The following is an 18,816-nucleotide window of genomic DNA, read 5'->3' as shown; positions in this document are numbered from 1 at the left end:
AAACCAATCACAATCATCATGGGCTGCTAAGCACGGAGCCACGGTGCCTCTGTAAAATAGCCTCTGGAAGGAACATGTGTACGTTCAAAAGTTGTTTTAGTCGTGCAACACAAAAACTCAGATTCAACAGATAGTCTAGCTAGCTGTCTGGATTTACCCTGCAGAGATCTGAGGAGCAGTTAACCATAGTCCTCATAAATCCACCGGAGTTTAAAATTCCAACACAAAGAAAGTGTAAGGTAACGGACGTACGGCCGAAAAGGACATACAGCGGAATTTACGGCGGCAATGGAGCAATCCCGGAAGTGGAAAGTCGTGGATATAGACTAGATAATCAGTAACCCTGTTTCTGACATCAAAACTGAATTGAGGAAAGTGTGACACCATCAATTGTAATTACACAATTATGTAAGTTTGACACTTGATTATACTGTTGCCTTCATAAGAACCTACATGGTTAAAATTTGTAATTTAAGAAATTAATACAATTATTTGAACTGTTGAAATCTTTCCTTACACTGAACTTTGACCTCGCTTAAACCACGTGTGCAGCAGGTTCAAGTTAAACTGCAGATACAGTGACAACTACAGGAGTTTAGGTGATTTATACAGGACACAGCAGGTTAAGACTAAACCACAAATGCAGTTTAAACCACAGCTTCTGAGGATACAGCGATGGGTTTAAAGTGATCATGTGTCTTTGACCCAGACAACACAGGTTTAAACCCATAAAAACAAAACAAAAAAAAAAAACCTGGGAGATTAACAAAAACAACTTAAAGCTGATTGAAAACCCCCGCTGCTTTACAGCAAGCTGCCACCTACTCTCTCCTACTGCCGACAGGTGGCATTTTAACTCTGTAACCTCATCAAATTGGAACCTACCACCTGCTCTGGTAAGAACAGGGCGAGCCAGATAATTACAAGGCATTCAAAGAACATACAATAACAAAAAAAACATTAATTTAATATTTTTCAGTTAACGTCTAAGATCATTCACTCACTGATTAAATAATCTAATAATGCACACCTGTCCTCATGGTTACTGATAGCAGATGATCAACACAAACAAATAATATAATACAAAACCACAGTAAGGGTGCCATAGATTCAAGAGGAGTGACAAGAGAATTATGTCTGTTTAAACGCTGGCCAAACTTTGTCTACATACTTTGCAAGCACAGAAACGTAGCATATTTTTCAATGTTGTTACACTGTACTACTGCTCACACACGCGCAGCTGGGTTAGTTTTAAAAAGAAAAAAAAAAAACAGAGGAGCAACAAAGTGTACGTGTGAAAATAAAACTGTCATGTATGATGGCAGCATGGTCCTTGAGGTTTTATTGCGCATGTAAATACAATACAATCACATTACTGTCTCACTGCTGCGTCCGGGTCTCTAATCTCAACTGTACATATGACAATGTGTCATCATGTCCTCTTACCTGTTTGTCTAGGATATTTGCCTATTTGTCTTGCGGCTTGTCTTGTGTGGAAGTGAAGGCACGAAACACACCACTTAAATCTTTCTACATAGAGAGGGCTCCAAACTACTGACCAATGATGACATGATATGAGCCTAGATAGCAGTATCACAATACAGAGATGCAACTGAAAATACTTAAAGCATTTTGCTTTCTCATTATACACTTAATGTTTCCTGTGTGGAACCCCTATACGGTTTCTTAATGTGCCTTTCTGTCATCAATACCATGAATATTCCTCTCTCACTATTAGGGTTAGAACAGCCCTTGAGGGTGAAGCCGTCTTAGGACGGACGGACGGACGGACGGACGGACGGACACACACACACACACGGACACACATAACAACTCACCTACACTGACTCTCTGCTACAAATCCTCTGCACCTCAGAAGAATTTCCTTCATGCCCATCAGAATTGTCAAAAAGACAAATGTGTGAACCTTCATGTTTGTTTCGTAGCTCTGACAATCGCCCTTTTAAGATAGTTAATAAAACAGCAGTCTGTCATAGTCTGTAAAGAATGGTGAAAAGGCACGACTTAAACCAATGCTCTCAATCAGTTGATAATTTTAGCTCCAAATCTAGCTTCACAGCTTCATTTTTTACTGGACCAAACATAGTAAATGCAACACAATTTGAAATGGTTATGTATCCTTTACCATAACAAATGTTAATCAAATAAAGCTAATACAGCATTTTGATAAATGAAAAAAACTTGTCATGCACTATGTAGTGTATTGTTATGTATTCTGTCAGACGTTCGTTAATGCATCATATTCCTCTGAAGATCACATCCAACTACTGACAGATAAACACTAATCATTTCCCACACATGACTTCTATCTGCCAGCCTCGTCAGTCGACACAAACAGCTTGTATACCTCAATGCACAGAGCAAAACACTAAACACTGCCAGGGTCAGGGTTAGAGGCCAAATCCCACTGGGGCCACTTTCCTAACAATGCTTCCGTAGCACTTAATACGTCTTCAACAAATTGCATAGTTGCACACAAGTGGCATTACAAATCTGCTGGCAAAGGCTCATTAATGTAGAATATTGAAGGTGTTGGCATGTCATTCATTCCTGTGTCCAATGTTTTCATTTTTAAATGCATAATAACACAAGTTTCATTTATTTCATTCAGAATTTTGCTGCATCACATCATATTGCAATTAAAATCGCATCTTAATAATTAATAACTTTGGCCGACACTTTGGAAAGAAAGCTATGATGGAAAGAAAGCTATGAGGCACACGGCTGCTCCCTACACCCGTTGTTTTTGGGGGAGGAGAGAAAAAGGGAGACAGAGCGAGGTTTGGAGAAAGCATTGAAACGAGTGAGAGAAAGAGTGGGAGTGAACCTTTAATTGTCTGAAGTGTGCAGACACACAGAGGTCTGCCTGGTGGATATGGTGCAAGTGGTAATCACAGAGCCACTGGTCAGAGCCAGTTTCCACCAAGATATGAGCACCTTGCCTTGCATTGCCTTATCTGCATGGATCATCCACACACAAAATACCAAAGACAAAGCTCATTTAAAAGTCTGAAAAATACCAAAATATCATATTGCTGCTTACGTACACTAGTCCCTGCCGAGAAAACAGAGCCCCTAGAGTGTGCACATACAGTACAGTACACACACCTGCAGGGTTCCAGCACTGAGCAGGATCGGCGGGGAGGCTAGGATGAGAGCAAAGGGAAGGAGAAACCCAGAGGCAAGAGGAAACAAACTCCTGTAGGCTAGGCAGCACACTGAGAGGATCATGTTCAGGTGACACTTCAGTAGCCATTTGGACTGTACTGTACTGTGTATGTGACTTTGTCAGTTTTCACATCTTAGCTCAAATATGTCAGTAAGGTCATAGGACATACAATATCTTGTTGTATTCAACTGCATTAAATAGTAAGGGGTTCCTGTAAAACCCATCTGCACATAAGATGGGGACAATAAGTGGAACATCTTATAATAATTTGCAATCCAACACAAACTATCGTCTAGAAATGTAGATTTCTTACATGGTTTAAAGAAAAATTGAATAAAAACTTCACATGTAGTATTAATGCAGGGGAATTGCATTATATTGAACAGGTGTTTGTGATAGTGTGGAATGATTTCAGTATTCACACACTAAGAGGAAAAGCAAGAGAACCCCCCTCCCCCCACATCAGGTCAACTGGTTTAGTTAAACAGGCTGTTATTACCTCCGGCAAGACAACCACCAACCAGGATACAGAGGGAAAAAAAAGGACACACACACACACAAGCAAACCAACAGGTTCTGAGGTGACATTGATTCAACATCGTAGACGGACTACAACATTCTGGTGGTGGCAGGTTTGTTCAATTGCATTACCATGAATTAGATTAAAGCAGCCATATTATGCTCATTTTCAGGTTCATATTGTATTTTAAGGTTGTACCAGAATAGGTTTACATGGTTTAATTTTCAAAAAACACCATATTTGTGTTGTACTGCACCGCTCTCTCTCACTGCTGCAGATCCTCTTTTCAGCTGGTCTCTGTTTTAGCTACAGAGTGAGACCTCTTTTCTTCTTCTTCTTCTTCTGTACTATCTTTGATTGCACTTGCACATGCCCAGTAGCTCAGATGTAGATCATGTCAGCTAGCTAGCTCCATAGACAGTAAAAGAAAGGCTGTTTCTACAACTTTGGTCAGTTACAAGGCAGGATTAGCTGGGAGACTTCTAAATGAGGGCGCACATGTAAGTAGTTCTTTTGTAGATTATGGTGAACTTGTGTGTGTTGTAGCAGTGCTTTGCTATTGAGAACGAGGTAGCATGCTAGCGTTAGCATGCTAGCGTTAGCATTAGCGTTAGCATGCTAACGCTACGAGCTAATGGTTGCGGTTAGCCTGCTCGTTTCGGCTTGTGACGTCACAAGCCGTGCCGATTTTGAACAGCTCACCCAGAGACTGAAGGCAGGACACATTCAGAAACCATATCTCACTCTAAACAGCATGGATGGATTTTTTTCAACGTTTGTATGTGTGTGGAAGCACCAGAGACACAAAAGAACACCCCAAATCCCAGAAAAAGTGATTTTTTCATAATATGGGCACTTTAAACTCCCTATCAGATAGAACCCAGTTAGCAGAAGGGTTCATGTTTGAGCATACTTTGCTGCACACGCCGGTCACACACTGCTCATGCCGTGAGAAACCAAGCAAAACCATAAAACTGCTACCGTTTACACTGGATACATGCAGTCTTTAAATCAATGAGAGCCCTTAGCAATGAATACAGTGTTTTTATTACACCAGAAAGACCTCTGTTCTCTGAGCAAACAGCACATATGAAATCAATGTTACTATCTTACTGTCTGCATCTGTTTTTACATTTCATGTAGTCATTAAATAGCAAGGTGGTGTAAGAGGCCACAGTGATCGCTAAGTAAACATGTACTTCCCCTAAACAAGGATGGAGATCCTGTGTGCATGTGTGACCTGTGTAAGATCTCGGATTTCATTGGCTTTCACACCTCAACTCATCTGAATGTAGCATGCCAACTTATGGGCTATGTGTTAGTACACAATAATTTATCATCAACGACGATTGCCGCCGGAAGATTTGCCGGATGTCCCTCATTTTTGGCCAAATGTCCCTCACCTTCAGCTTTCTTTGTGTTGGCATTCTAAACTCCGGTAGATTTAAACTCCGGTAGATTTATGAGGACTATGGTTAACTGCTCCTCAGATCTCTACAGGGTAAATCCAGACAGCTAGGTAGACTGTCCAATCTGAGTTTTCTGTTGCACAACTAAAAACTTTGAACGAGCACTTTTCACCAAAACAAGTTCCTTCCCGAGGCTATTTTGCAGATGCACCGTTATTGCCTCCAGCGCCTAGCGCTACCCAAGACAATTGTGATTGGTTTAAAGAAATGCCAATAAACCAGAGCATGTTTTTCTCCCATCCTGGAATGCTGTGTGGACTAGCCAGACCCTCCTCCGCAGCGCTGTGGAGGAAGGTCTGACAATGCGAGACTAGTACACAAAACCTGGCATGCAGGGAACAATTTCTAAACAATTTGAGTGTGGAGAGCTGCAGGACTGGAGTGGAAAAGCTGAATGGTGAGACCAACCACTAATCACTACTAAAATTCCCTTTTTGCTCATTTTAATTGATCCACATTTGGGCTGCACTCAGCTTACTGACTGTTGAGTGTCAACTGAGGTTTCTGTGGCCCCTCCAGCAGTGTGTGCACGCGTTTGGCTGCATATGTCTATGACTGTGTATGTGTCTCTGTGTTTGTCTATGTCCATGCCGGTTTGTTTCCATGTGTTTGTCAAGCCACGCGTATTTAAGTTTGTTTTCGTTAGCCCTCTTAGCCCAAAGAGTCACTAACAGGAGTGTAAATAACTATTATTCAGAAGATAGTGTACGCCTACAGGTCAGAGAGAGAGAGAGAGAGAGAGAGAGAGAGAGAGAGAGAGAGAGAGAGAGAGAGAGAGAGAGAGAGAGAGAGAGAGAGAGAGAGAGAGAGATGAGAAGATTGCACATTTTAATCTCCACTCTCCGTTGGAAAAACCAGAAGCAACATTTTTTTGCATTCGACGACTGGGAAAATAGGATTCCATGGGACAATATTACAGGCTCCTTACAGACTTCAACAAAAACACAAGTGGATTGCACACAAATCTGCTACGATGGCACTTCTTGTGTTTATTGTAAACTAACCTAGGAGAGACATCTTCACAATGAAGAGGTCTGCTGCATGAAAGGTTTGTTTTTGTCAAATGACTCATAAGACAAAAACTGTTGCGACTCACTCATGTTTCTTTCACGATAGAATTGCCATTGTGCAAGGCACACAGCTTTGAGTTATACAACTGCTCCAGTGAAGCTGGTAATTGGCTAAAAGTAGATTGTGTCAGTGTATGTGGCAGGTCCCAGGTGCAAATGTGTCAAACAACAAGCAAGCACTATGATAAATCACACACAGTCCACAACCTTACATAATGGATTAAGGGGTAATTTCAGTAAGGAGTGTTCAGCATCTATAAAACTAAATGGATTCCAGCTCTATTCCACTCTTTATATTCTTATTAAACTACGTAATGCAGAACATTATTCATGATAGTTTCACCAGTCATAGTAACTACTAATTGAGAAAGAAATTGAAAATTGTAATGTTGATATACAAATTTTCTCCAATTCAGAATTCTAGTGTGAGCCTATTAAGTGTTTTCTAAAGAAAACAAAACAAAGCTAGAAAAAGTACTACTACTTGTCTCCTATTTGTCTAAAAGTTTTATTTTGAAACCTTTACACTTCACTCTTTAAGGTTGACCAGTCTATTAGCAAGTTTCCGATCACACATTGATGGCAATACCGTTCCCTCTGTGTAGAATTGTTTGGGAGAGATATAAAGTAATTGCTAGTTAATAGAGATAAGAAAAGAAAAAAACTTTTGTCAGTTGGCTGATGTACGCTTTTTATTGGGATGTATGACAAAAAAAAAAAAAAAAAAATCTGTGATCACTATTTGTTTCTCTGAGACTGCTGACGAGGAAGTATTATGCTGTTGAAGGGAAGAATGTATTTTTCCAAGCCAAACGACCCTCTTCTACCCTCTTCTTTGCCTTTTATAGTTGAGGATCACCCTGCTCACTCACGCTCCTCGGCCCCAGGTTACATAATTAACTTGAGCCTGGGATACTGGCTGTCTTTCAGTCACACACACTGAGGCCGGACAAAACATATGTGCACGTACAAGCACTTACCGCACACATTCAAATACAGCATCATACATACCATGTGCATGGACATCAATAAAAATTCCCACATTCAAATACAGATACACATATCTGGAACAAACTCCCAGAAAACTGCAGGTCTGCCGCAACTCTCAGTTCTTTTAAATCAAGGCTGAAGACCTATCTTTTTGATGTTGCCTTTTATTAAATAACTGTTCATTTCTTATACTGAAGTAGCATTGTTGACACTGTATGACAATCTATATAAGCATATAGAGAGAAATTACTATTTTATCTGCTTTTATATATTTAACTGTTTTAATTGCTCTTCAATGTTTCATTTCTTATACTGCACTGTAACTTTTATTCTCGTATTTTATCGGTTTTACATTTTTTAATCTGTTTTCATGTAAAGCACTTTGAATTGCCCTGTTGCTGAAATGTGCTATACAAATAAAGCTGCCTTGCCTTACAGCAATAGGACCTCCCTCACTTTTAAACACAAGACCTTTGTCAGGTCAGTTTTCAGGTTCATTCCATTCTACAGCAGATGAAGATGTAAATGAGTTCATAAAACACACCCATACTGGGACACACACACACACACACACACACACACACACACACACACACACACATCTATATATAGTCATCCACATCAAACAAATTGAGTTACACAAAGAATTTAACACATGGCCTAATGGACCAAGCATACACCTAATAAATTATGGCCTGGAGCGTCTGCCAAATGTTGGATATTATTGTGTGTGCGCGTGCGTGCGTGTATGTTAGAGAGAGTCTGCTGAACCGAGGTCCAATGACTACACTCACCGAGGGAATACTGAGGGCCCTCAGAGGAAACGCGAGGGAAGGAGGTGAGATAGGGGTGAGGGCTGTCCCCGAGTTATCAGCAATCCTAATCTGAGGTATTTAGAACACTGTGTGTGTGTGTGTGTGTGTGTGTGTGTGTGTGTGTGTGTGTGTGTGTGTGTGTGTGTGTGTGTGTGTGTGTGTGTGCACATGCATGTGTCTGTTTAAAAAGGCACTTAGTCAGGGAGTTCCCTGAATGTAATGAGGTAGAGGGGCCAGCCTGACACATTAGCACACTTTACCCAACCCTCTCCGGTCGAAACCTCCCCTGCAAGCGTATCTGTATCACTTTTATTTGCAAGTATAACAAAGTATAAGGTATTTGGGAAAGACAAATTATGGAAGAGTGGAACAAACAAAAATTGTATCAACAAACTATCAGCCATCTACGACAGGGGGAATCTCTATTACAGTGAGGTTTTAAATAACGTATGGGGAAAAGGAGCCTAATATATGACTAGAAATCCTCAGTCTTTGCACACTGATGAATATGTTTAACTGAAGCCACCAAATGGAATATGGAAAAGACCATTTTTCATGAGGTGATGGTGAGGAGATGGTATCCGTGTCTGGTTAATAATAGAAACATCCCACCGGAACACTTGTATTAGAAAGACTTCAACTTCTAGGCAGTTGATTTAAAAAAAGGTTTGGACATACCATGGGTAGGAAATATAAAAAGAAATAGCTCAGATAGGAGTGATGTGAATGTGACTGAAGAAGAGTGAGCCTGTGAGCATCCTGTGTAAATGGCAATATCTGTTCTGACAGACTGATGACTGCAAAATTAATTTTGCTGCTTCTGAAGTAGACTCAACCTTCTTTTCTTTCACTTCTTTTTTAATCAAAGCTCTTGCTCAGGAAGTAACATTGAAAATGTTTTTGCTTGAACAGGTTATTTGCAGAAATTAGGTTTTCATTTTCTACTACTTAAAGTGCTCATATTATGCTTTTTGCCTTTCCTTTATTGTGTTATATATCTTTTTTGTGCATGTAATAGGTTTACAAAGTGAAAAAGCCCTAAGTCCACCCCAAAGGGACTTACCATCTCCAACAGAAAACACTGTTCACAAACTGCTCCAAACAGCTCTATTGTAGTCCAGCCTTTACTTCTGTGACAAACGTGCGTCACTTTGTAACACACGTTATAATGCTCGCCTAGCTGCTAGCATGGAACACCCTCATACTCTGCTTCTGACTGGCTTGTAGTCCTTACCTAGGTACTGCGCATGTGCGACTCCAACAAATAAAAGAAATAGAAGCGTGATGCCTCACTCAGTAGCTAAGACGGAGAGCTCAACACAAGAGGTAAAAAGAGGAGCTGCAGCAATGTGTAGTACAACAAAAATATGGTGGTTTTTGAAAATTAAACCATGTAAACCTATTCTGATATAACCTCTAAATACAATTATGAACCTGAAAATGAGCATAATATGAGCACTTTAATACGGAGTAGTTTATACTGTATGTGCACTGCATGATTTTCTAGTTGGCCCCTAACTAGTTTCGCATTGCCAGACCTATCTTCACAGCGCAGCGAGTTAACATTCTCGTATAGGGGAAAAAACGCTCGGGGGTTGCTTGTATTTCTTTAAACCAATCACAATCATCTTGGGCAGCACTAAGCCCGTTAAGCAACAGTGCCCCTGCTAGAGGAAGGGGAGCCTGACATCACGTGCCGGATGTCAGGATTTATACTCGCACTGTACATCCGGTTAGCCAGACTAGCCCCTAAGAGAAATCAGTTCATACTGAAGAAGTCAATCTGACACCCATGTTATAAAGTAATATTCCCGAATGCATGTGAGGAACCAGCAAGTATCTAACTCAAGGCTAAGTTAGGGCATACATGGATTGAGGTTTCACTTTGAGGTGCAGGGCAACCTGCAAAAGCCTGTTAATTTGGGCATGGAAGTTAGGTAACTGGCCTTTGCAGAGTGACACCTGCAGAGTGAAAATATCAAATTATCTCCAAATGACTGTTACATCACAGATTCTGTGCTGCATTGCACTGTGCGGCACTGTGCTGTGTGTGTGACGGTCTCATTTAGACCAGATTAGGAGGTTGAAGGTTTGGTTCGCCCAGCTACACATACCCTGCCGAGGACTCTTCTGGGCCAGGTTTGCCCAAACATGGTCAGAAATACTTAAGATAGACACAACATATTCCGGTTGACCTATGTGAAGTGTTTGAGAAGCTGCCTGAATTTCATTTGAAAAGGATAAATTCAATCCACTGGAGTTCACCATTTGTGCTGGCTACTGCAAAATGGCACCATGGGGTACCTGAGACAGTACCTAAAGGAGCCTAAAATGTTCCAAATAAATGGATACTCAATAATACAAACTCCATTTTGAAAGAAATTTGTCACATCTGAAATTCAAGCCAAAGATGCAGCCTTCCACCCTTTCTAGTAACTGCTGCCCATCTCAGAGGGGGTCACGGGGGAATGAGGGATAGCCCAGCAAAGGAAGAAGGACAACACATTAGCAATAAATAGAAGCTTCAGAGTTTGAGACAAGGGAAACTGGACAGGAGGGAGTAGGGGTTGCTCAAAAATATGTGATTTCTCCCATTGCCCAAATAAGTACCTATTAAAAGAGAATTTGTGCCCTGCTGAGCTGCCGATAAGGCAGCCAGGAGAAAGGAGCTGTGAAAATAGAACATGTCCATATAGAGAGGGGAGCTGTAGGGAGAGGGAGCAGGAAAGGAGCAGGAAGGGGGCAGGGGTTAAATGCTTCCCCAGAATGTGTGCTTTCCACTGGCGTAAGTAAAGAATCCCTGACACGAGTCCCTGCTGACTGACGCAGCCCGAGGGCCTAGTGTGATCATGATTGAGCATCTGCAGCTGAACTATTGCCCAAGAAATTACAGCTTTTAAAAATCTGTTCCGCATTTAAGTGCCATGTTTACCAATGTTTGAAAACACTAATGACAGGAGACTAGAGATTTTTTCATCAAGCTTTACAACTTCATTCAGCATAATCTCTTCAAGGCAGGGAGCTTTTCAATACAAGACTGCCAGAGAAAAGAGAGAAGACAGAAAGAGGAAAACCTGCCATGACAAACATCCCACAGATGTTGCTCCTCTCTGACACCACCACTGGTCTCCATAGCAACCCTGCTGGCCAGTAATAGCCCCCAGCTCGCCTGGCTGCAGCGGCGTCATAAAGACGCACAAACACATAGACCATACACACAAACCGGCAAATTTCAGACTCTGAATGGGATCCTAATGTGTATTTATAGAGACAGAGGGACTCACTAGCCCACCCAGCCTAACCACCCCTTAGGCATTACCAGAGAACACACATATCTAAACAGACACAATCTACCCCCATCATTAAAAGTGACACACACACACACACACACACACACACACACACACACACCGAGTAAACAAGCCCTGTAATTGGCAATAACAGATAGCTGGGACTTATACATTAGATCACTGGCTGATTTGTCTGCTTAATATTAAAGATGTACACACATTACATAGAGAAATTGATAATGTTTTCTCTGCATTTTGCGAGGCACCATCATTAAAACAGAAGATGGCTCTCTGTAAACAATGCTAGCATGTCCCCACATTCAGATTCTGCACAACATAGTTTTCATTCAGAACTGAAGCCTGTTGTCAACAGGTGTCCTTTGGCATTAAGACACACTCTGTTAGAGTAATCATACATGAATACTAGGGATGTAACGATGCATCGTGAATTGATTAAAAATCGATTTAAATATGTAAAGATTACAAGCGGTTCAGATAGAAAATGAATAGCGATGCAATTTTTAAAACAGCCTAGGGCATGACGCTAGTTAACATACAGCAGGTAATGTAAGCCTACCGTTAGCCCACCATTAGCCTACCGCTAGTAATGTTAGCTGGTTTAAACACGGTTAAAATGCTGAGAGCTAAACGGTTTAAAGTGTGACTTTATTTCACTGGAAAGGATTCCAGTACCGGGACGTACAACAGGGTGCAGCTGAAGACACAGAGGAGACCAACTTCACTTTCAGACAGCATGGACACCGCCACTGTCGGATAAACAACAGTGATGGGACTTATTGTTGCGTTTGGGTCCGCCTGTTGCGCTTAATGTTGTAAAATACCCTTCTGCCATCTAGTGTTTCTTCTTTATTGTTTAACAGCAAATTACTGGTGAAAAAAAGTTGTTTTAAGTTATTATTACATTTAGATAAATTCTTTATATTTTAACCATATGGCCAATACACAAGCCTCTCTTTAATCTTTAATTTATTTTTTGTTATTTAAGATAAAATAGTATTTCCGTTGCACTATTAATAAGAGGACACAGTTTATATAAATAAATGGAAGCGCCACTTTTAAGATTCTCGAGGGGGGGGGGGATGTTACATGTATGTTCTGTTACCTGTAACATGCTGCTGGTTGTGTCTATGATGTGTGTTGAATAGAAACATTTGATCACAAAACAAAAATGAATACAAAGTTCAATGTTTGATCATTTCTTATGCTGCCTCAAGCGCTCCCACAGAACACCTAGACATGTTTCGACAGACAGACAGACAGACAGACAGACGTCCGTCCGTCCGTCCGTCCAGGCATGCAACAGGTGTGAGACTGCTGTAAGGCCAGCTGGCCTTGTAGTGAGACAGCAACTGTTGTCTCTTGTTTGGCAGTAATACCAGGTGTGTCACAGTGATCTGAAAATGGCTATTTGTACCATAATTTGTCAATTTGTCAAATCTGTCAAGCTGCTCTGTGATCACTTAAAGAGGAATCCAAACCAGATTTCTGAAGGTATGGTTAGAGTCATAGAGGCACATTTGCCCCATCAAGAGAAAACAGTTGTTTTTACCAATTCATTCTGTTAAGTGTTGATCACTTTGATTTCTGACACTGTGTAATAATATTGTCTGTTGGACTATTCCTACACTGCCTAGATAATACTCATTATACTCAGTGGTATGTATACTGTATGCCTTCCATGTGCAATAAACCCTGCCAACTTCACACAATGCCTTTCCATGTACATTAACAAGAAATTATGCTCCGTTTTATAAAGGTGACAGCAATTTGCAGTTCAAGGCAGGCAGTGAGCTGATGATTACGTAAAGGATTGAAAAACACTGAAAGCTTCTAAACTGTATATGTGGGAGGTGAATCTGAGTGTACTCACCAAGTGACAGACAGAGGGACAGAAAATTGAGGGGAGGGGAAACACTGCAGGACTGCACTGGACCACTCTGGAGAGAGGGAGGAAAGTGAGAAATAAAAAAGATTAAATTAGGGATGTAACGAACAGAATGAAATGACTGAAAAATATTCCTTTATTTGTATAAACTGTGCAAAACAGCAGATGTGTCCTCTAATTAAAAGTGCAACTGAAATATAATATTTTATCTTAAATAAAAAATTAATTAATTAATTAATTAATTAATTAATTAATAAATTAAAGATTATAGAAAGGCTTGTTTATTGCTAAGGCCATATTGTTAAATTTAAAGGATTTATTTAAAATGTAATAACAATAACTTAACTTTTTTCACCAGAAATTTGCTATTAAAACGACAAAAAGATGAAACACTAGATGGCAGAAGGGTATTTCACAACAACATTTAACGCAACAAAAGCTTACAGAGCTGACCCTAACACAACAATAAGTCCCATCACTGTTGTTTATCCAACAGTGGCGGTGTCCATGCTTTCTCAAAGGAAGCTATAGTCCCCTCTGTGTCTTCAGCTGTACGTCCCAGTGCTTGAATTCTTTCCGGTGAAAATAAAGTCACACTTTACACCGTTTAGCTCTCAGCATTTTAACCGTGTTTAAGCCAGCTAACATTATTAGCGGTGGGCTAACGGTAGGCTTACTTTACCTGCTGTATGTTAACTAGCGTCCTGCCATAGGCCATTTAAAAAAATGCATCACGATTCATTTTTTATCTCAACCGGTTGTAATCTTTACACATTTAAATTGATTTTTAACCAATTCACGATGCATCGTTACAGCCCTATAACATTAGTCAAGTCTCATTTGCAGACCTCCACTGTGCTGCTGACTTACTTCATTATTTATCATTAGTTTTATGATACTTGACCTTATATCATAAAATGGTTTTTAATGTGTTTTGATTATTGTTAAAAAGCATTATGATTATTTATGAGTGCTTATAACTATACTTATACATTGCTATAAGCAGATTATAAACTCATGTGTTCATAATGAATTTTAGACAAAGTGAACAGCAATTATAAATGATGATACTTGACCTTATAAGTCATTATAAATATGCTTTATAATGTATGATTATAATTATAAAGCATTATGATTATTCACAAGTGCTTATAACTATGCTTACAAGCAGATAACACATTGTAACTGTGTTGCATTATAGAGACAGGCTTCATAGAAAGCATTACCAGAAAAGCATTACCGGAAGCAAATAAGACAAACGGCACCACCTCCGCATCTGCTCTGCTGTAGCTTTGAGTGGTAGGTCTGTCACTGAGAATGAAGAGAGTCTACTAAAAGCTTCACATGTAAATGTAAAGTACAGATCGAGTCATAGGGACAGACAGAGAGAAGGAGCGCAACAGGAACAAAGCTACAGATGGTAAGGATAATCCTCCACTTGGCAAGCCATCTTAAATCCTTATGTTCGAATGGACCGAAGACAAATTCCTTAACATTTCCTGTACTTAGCAGTGATTCTGCTTGTGTCTCTCATCACCTCATCATCACAGCTCCATCTTGCTTTGCCCAGTGAAGGACAGGAACTGTGGCGGTAATGGTTTATTTATACAGTCACTTTGCAAGATAAACTTTGTCAGATAAGCGTAGCCACGGCAGGATAGATTTCAACAACTAAGTGAGGGAAAGTTGCTGTTCTGCAGATTGTATTTACATCTGGATTTTTGTAAGCTCAGTAAAAAATGTATCCTGTGACTGGCCCATTTGTTCGGTTTTGCAGAAGGCTTATCATACAGTAGAATTTTTTGGATATATTTTGAAGAGGATGAAACAATTGTCTACATTAACCTTTATCATTCACAATGTTTATATATGGACTACAATATTGTAACATTTACCAAATGATGCATGTATATACACATTCTAATTTCAATATAAGTGAGGCTACACCCTAGGGAAGCTACTGAGGTAACAGAAAAATGCTTTTTCTGTGTAATCAAAAGTAGGTTCCATTTATAAGGTTTATTTATAACCTCAAAACCCTTGGCGCCAAGTGGTAGAGAGTGCACTCGAGGCAAAATACAGTACCTCCTGAGTTTATGTCTTAAACTCAAAAACTGCTATCCAACAATGCATGCTAATGATTATCCTGGAAACATTTGCCACTGTCATTTCCATTGTTGGAAATTTACACAAGCTCTCTGCCTATTACTTCCTGTATAGCCATTTCCTGGAGGATGTTTTCTTTCCCAGAGGAACCATATTTATAACTATCACATAACAAATTCATGATTTGAAAGTGCGGTCCTTTTGCGAAATGTGGACCAAAGTAGCACCAAGGATACTCAACGTTCTTAAAATATATTAATGAGGCAAAGTACTGAAATGAAATTCGGACAATACAAAAGGAGATGTTCTTGAATATTACTCAGAGTACACATAATAGCAAAATGAACGGGGTTATAAATTAATCTGCTTGGTTAAAATAACATCTCATTTATAGATTAAGGTCAGCTACTACTCCCAAGTATGTAATAATTGGAACACCCCTAAATGGCATTATATTTTTCAGAAGTAAAAAAAAAAAAAAAAACCACAGTAGCAACCACTTCTATCTCTCTGCGAGACAGCAATTGCTCCAATGGGCTCCATCTGAAGGCTTGAATAGATGGAGTGTGTAATCGTCTAATAATGGTGTAAATTGAACAAACTGTCTCTCAGCAACCGTGAATCCTTAATACGAAGAGCAGCAAGACACCTTATCAAGGTGTGTACAAGGAATATTAAGGCATTGAACCACATACAACCACATTTTAAAAAAGGACTACAGGGGTTTGGTAAATATATTGTTTTGGATAACAGGCTTTCACAGAAAATGATTTACTTTATTAAACATTAAAACAAATCAATTAGTAATCAGAAATGATTGAACGGAGTCAATATTTATGCAAATGTAATTTCCCATTGACCCTGGTCCATCCATCCTGTCTTTGGAGTCATGTGCCTCCTCTCTCTCTCTCCATGTGGATGGGCCTCTCCCACAGTGGCAGCTTATGTGGATCAAAGATTCTACATGTCAAGTGGCCTCACAAGCAGAGAGCTGTTCACAGGCCTCTCCAGCCAGGGGAGAGGATCAGTGGGTAGGCTCTGCACCAAAAATGGGAAACCATGTCACATATAGAGACCAGTATTTATCATCTGCTGACCATTTTGGTGAGAACACAACAGAAGGATCCAGAAAGAGAGACAGATTGTCATCTTATTACTGTAACTGTCTGACAGACAATTGAAATCATCCTATTTGTGTTATAAAACACACTAAACAGAAGAAAAAACATTTAAATACAAGGATTAATATGTGACAAGAAATAAAAAATAATCTGAAAACAGCTGCTTCCAGATAAAACAAATAAGAGGAAACAACTAAAATGGAAAGAAGCATGATTTGTCTTAACCGCTCTAAAAAGTAGCAGAGATATGGCCATGCATACTTAATTTTGCACTATGTAGCACTAAAGTACAGTTAATGTGCTCTTATTTATTTTTTTGTTAAAAGCCTGTTCGCTTAATTTTTGACAGTGCAGAGTCTGTCCAAAACGTTTTAATTAAGACAGGTGAAAGAAAGTGGTAAACTTCTGTACAGTGTCAATACTAATAGTTTTATTAAAAGTAACAATGTTTTCGTCACACAGAAGAACTAGACTAGCAAACTAGAGCACAAAAGTGCAACTATGGAAACTCCCAGCAAGCACCACTACCAGTAAAGTCCAGTGATAGATACACAATATCAAACAAAGAAAAGTAGGAATTTTGCTACCTGATAGGGTCTCTCCCTCTACCCTTTCTGTGTGTGTGTGTGTGTGTGTGTGTGTGTGTGTGTGTATGTATATATATATATATATATATATATATATATATATATATATATATATATAGATATAGAGAGAGAGAGAGAGAGAGAGAGAGAGAGAGAGAGAGAGAGAGAGAGAGAGAGAGAGAGAGAGAGAGAGAGAGAGAGAGAGAAATGGGAGTATTTTTGCAGTAATAATTCCTTTGATTAGGGCAACAGGTGAGAGGCTGGTAATTCCACCCCTGCCTGCCAGATTTAAATGCTGTAAACAGTGGCAGCTCTACCATCATCACTCAACCAATGACAGCTCTACAGGGGAAACACACAGGGGTGCTGATTAAAAGGACAGCACTGTTAACACAGCCAACCACACACACTCCCACAGGTATCACAAGATAGTATACTGCAGGGGAAGTGACATTATCCATGTTACCTGGAATAGCCTTATCTAAAAATAACACACAGCAAACTTTTGCACACAGATGCAGGAAAACTATGGTCATACAACAAGATTGACATAACTTGTAGTGCTTAGAATAGTGGCATCTAAAAATAATCATGCCTATGTGAAATATAAAAGTTAAATAACCATAATGACTTGAAGGGTGACAGTCACAAAAATGTCTCTTATAAACTAGTTTGGATGTGAAGAGAATGACTGGGTGGATCAAAAGCTAAAAGCATATGTCCCCGCCTCAGGAAATCGACCCAACCCGTAGCCTGACATGCAGCTCTCTGTGGGACTCACTGTTGGCTGCTTTGCTGCCATGAACAGCACCTGTCAGGGTACTGAGAGGATAGCTCTCATATTGTCCCAAAGTCAACTATCTCCCTCTTTTATATTGCTCTTTTCAGAGTCACTGTGAAGGGGACATCAAACTACACTTCTGTGACCGGAGGAGCACTCTGAGAAAACCCCACCTCCTGTTCACAATGTGTCCCAAAGGGTGGCGGGGTTTTTGAGAGGGCTGAAGTTGGGTCACCAGATTGGAAAGTGCTGATTCTGTGGCCAAAGAAATGAAGCAGCCTCGTGTCTGTACAGCAAATATGAAGCAGCCGCCAGTAGCCAGTTAACATGACGTAGCACAAAGACTGGAAGCTCTGTTCAAAAGCAGAAAAATCTGCCTACTAGCACCTCGACTCGATTAACAGACTATGACACTGACCACTGCTCTGAATTGAAACAGTCATAATCATACCATTCAAGGATTAGGCTACTAAACATTTTCATAAATTAACCATTGTACTCTTTGCCTTAAAAGAGAGAGAGTATGATGCGTAAATATCTCTTTCACTCTTCTCCCTCTCTCTCATGGGCTAAAATATAAATGTACTAAGTCATTAACTTCCACTGCTCGCTTTGAATGCAAAGTGTACAACTGTTCGTTTTTGCAAATGACAAGTGACTCATTGAATGGTTTCAGTTAAGAGCAGTAGTTCGTAAATGTATATTTTTAGACCATCATTCAGTCGGTCCACTATTATCTGCCACGCTTTTTCTCACGTGTTTTTTATTTATTTTATTTAAGAGTTTCCTTCTTTACATATTATATGCTTTGCTCCCTCGTATATATGGACATTGAAAAGAAAGACACTGAAGAAACTGGACTCCTAAATCTAGAAACTATAAAGATAAGTGATAAATATAATGCACACTGTAAACATGAATGTAACAGAGTATATTCATCAGTTATTTCCCCCCAGCAAAATAGAAGGTCA

General features: G+C 39.8%; 1 protein-coding gene across 5 annotated transcripts in view; it reads right to left on the bottom strand.

The window, feature by feature from the left end:
* Window positions 1–18,816, bottom strand: part of LOC116057948 (1-phosphatidylinositol 4,5-bisphosphate phosphodiesterase beta-4) — a 94,594-nt gene that overhangs the window by 57,508 nt on the left and 18,270 nt on the right. For 4 of the 5 annotated variants that reach the window (XR_004895932.1, XM_035995598.1, XM_035995599.1 and 1 more), the window contains exon 3: window positions 13,236–13,302. The exons of the other annotated variant lie outside the window; for it this stretch is intronic. The gene's annotated coding sequence lies outside the window, so the exon portion shown is untranslated. The remainder of the gene's footprint in view (window positions 1–13,235; window positions 13,303–18,816) is intronic. 5 annotated transcript variants of the gene reach the window in all.

Source organism: Sander lucioperca, chromosome 19 (genome assembly GCF_008315115.2).
Source record: "Sander lucioperca isolate FBNREF2018 chromosome 19, SLUC_FBN_1.2, whole genome shotgun sequence".
NCBI classification, from domain to species: Eukaryota; Metazoa; Chordata; class Actinopteri; order Perciformes; family Percidae; genus Sander; species Sander lucioperca.
The sequence above is the reverse complement of the archived record's forward strand: the minus strand, read 5'-3'. Positions and strand labels throughout refer to the sequence as shown.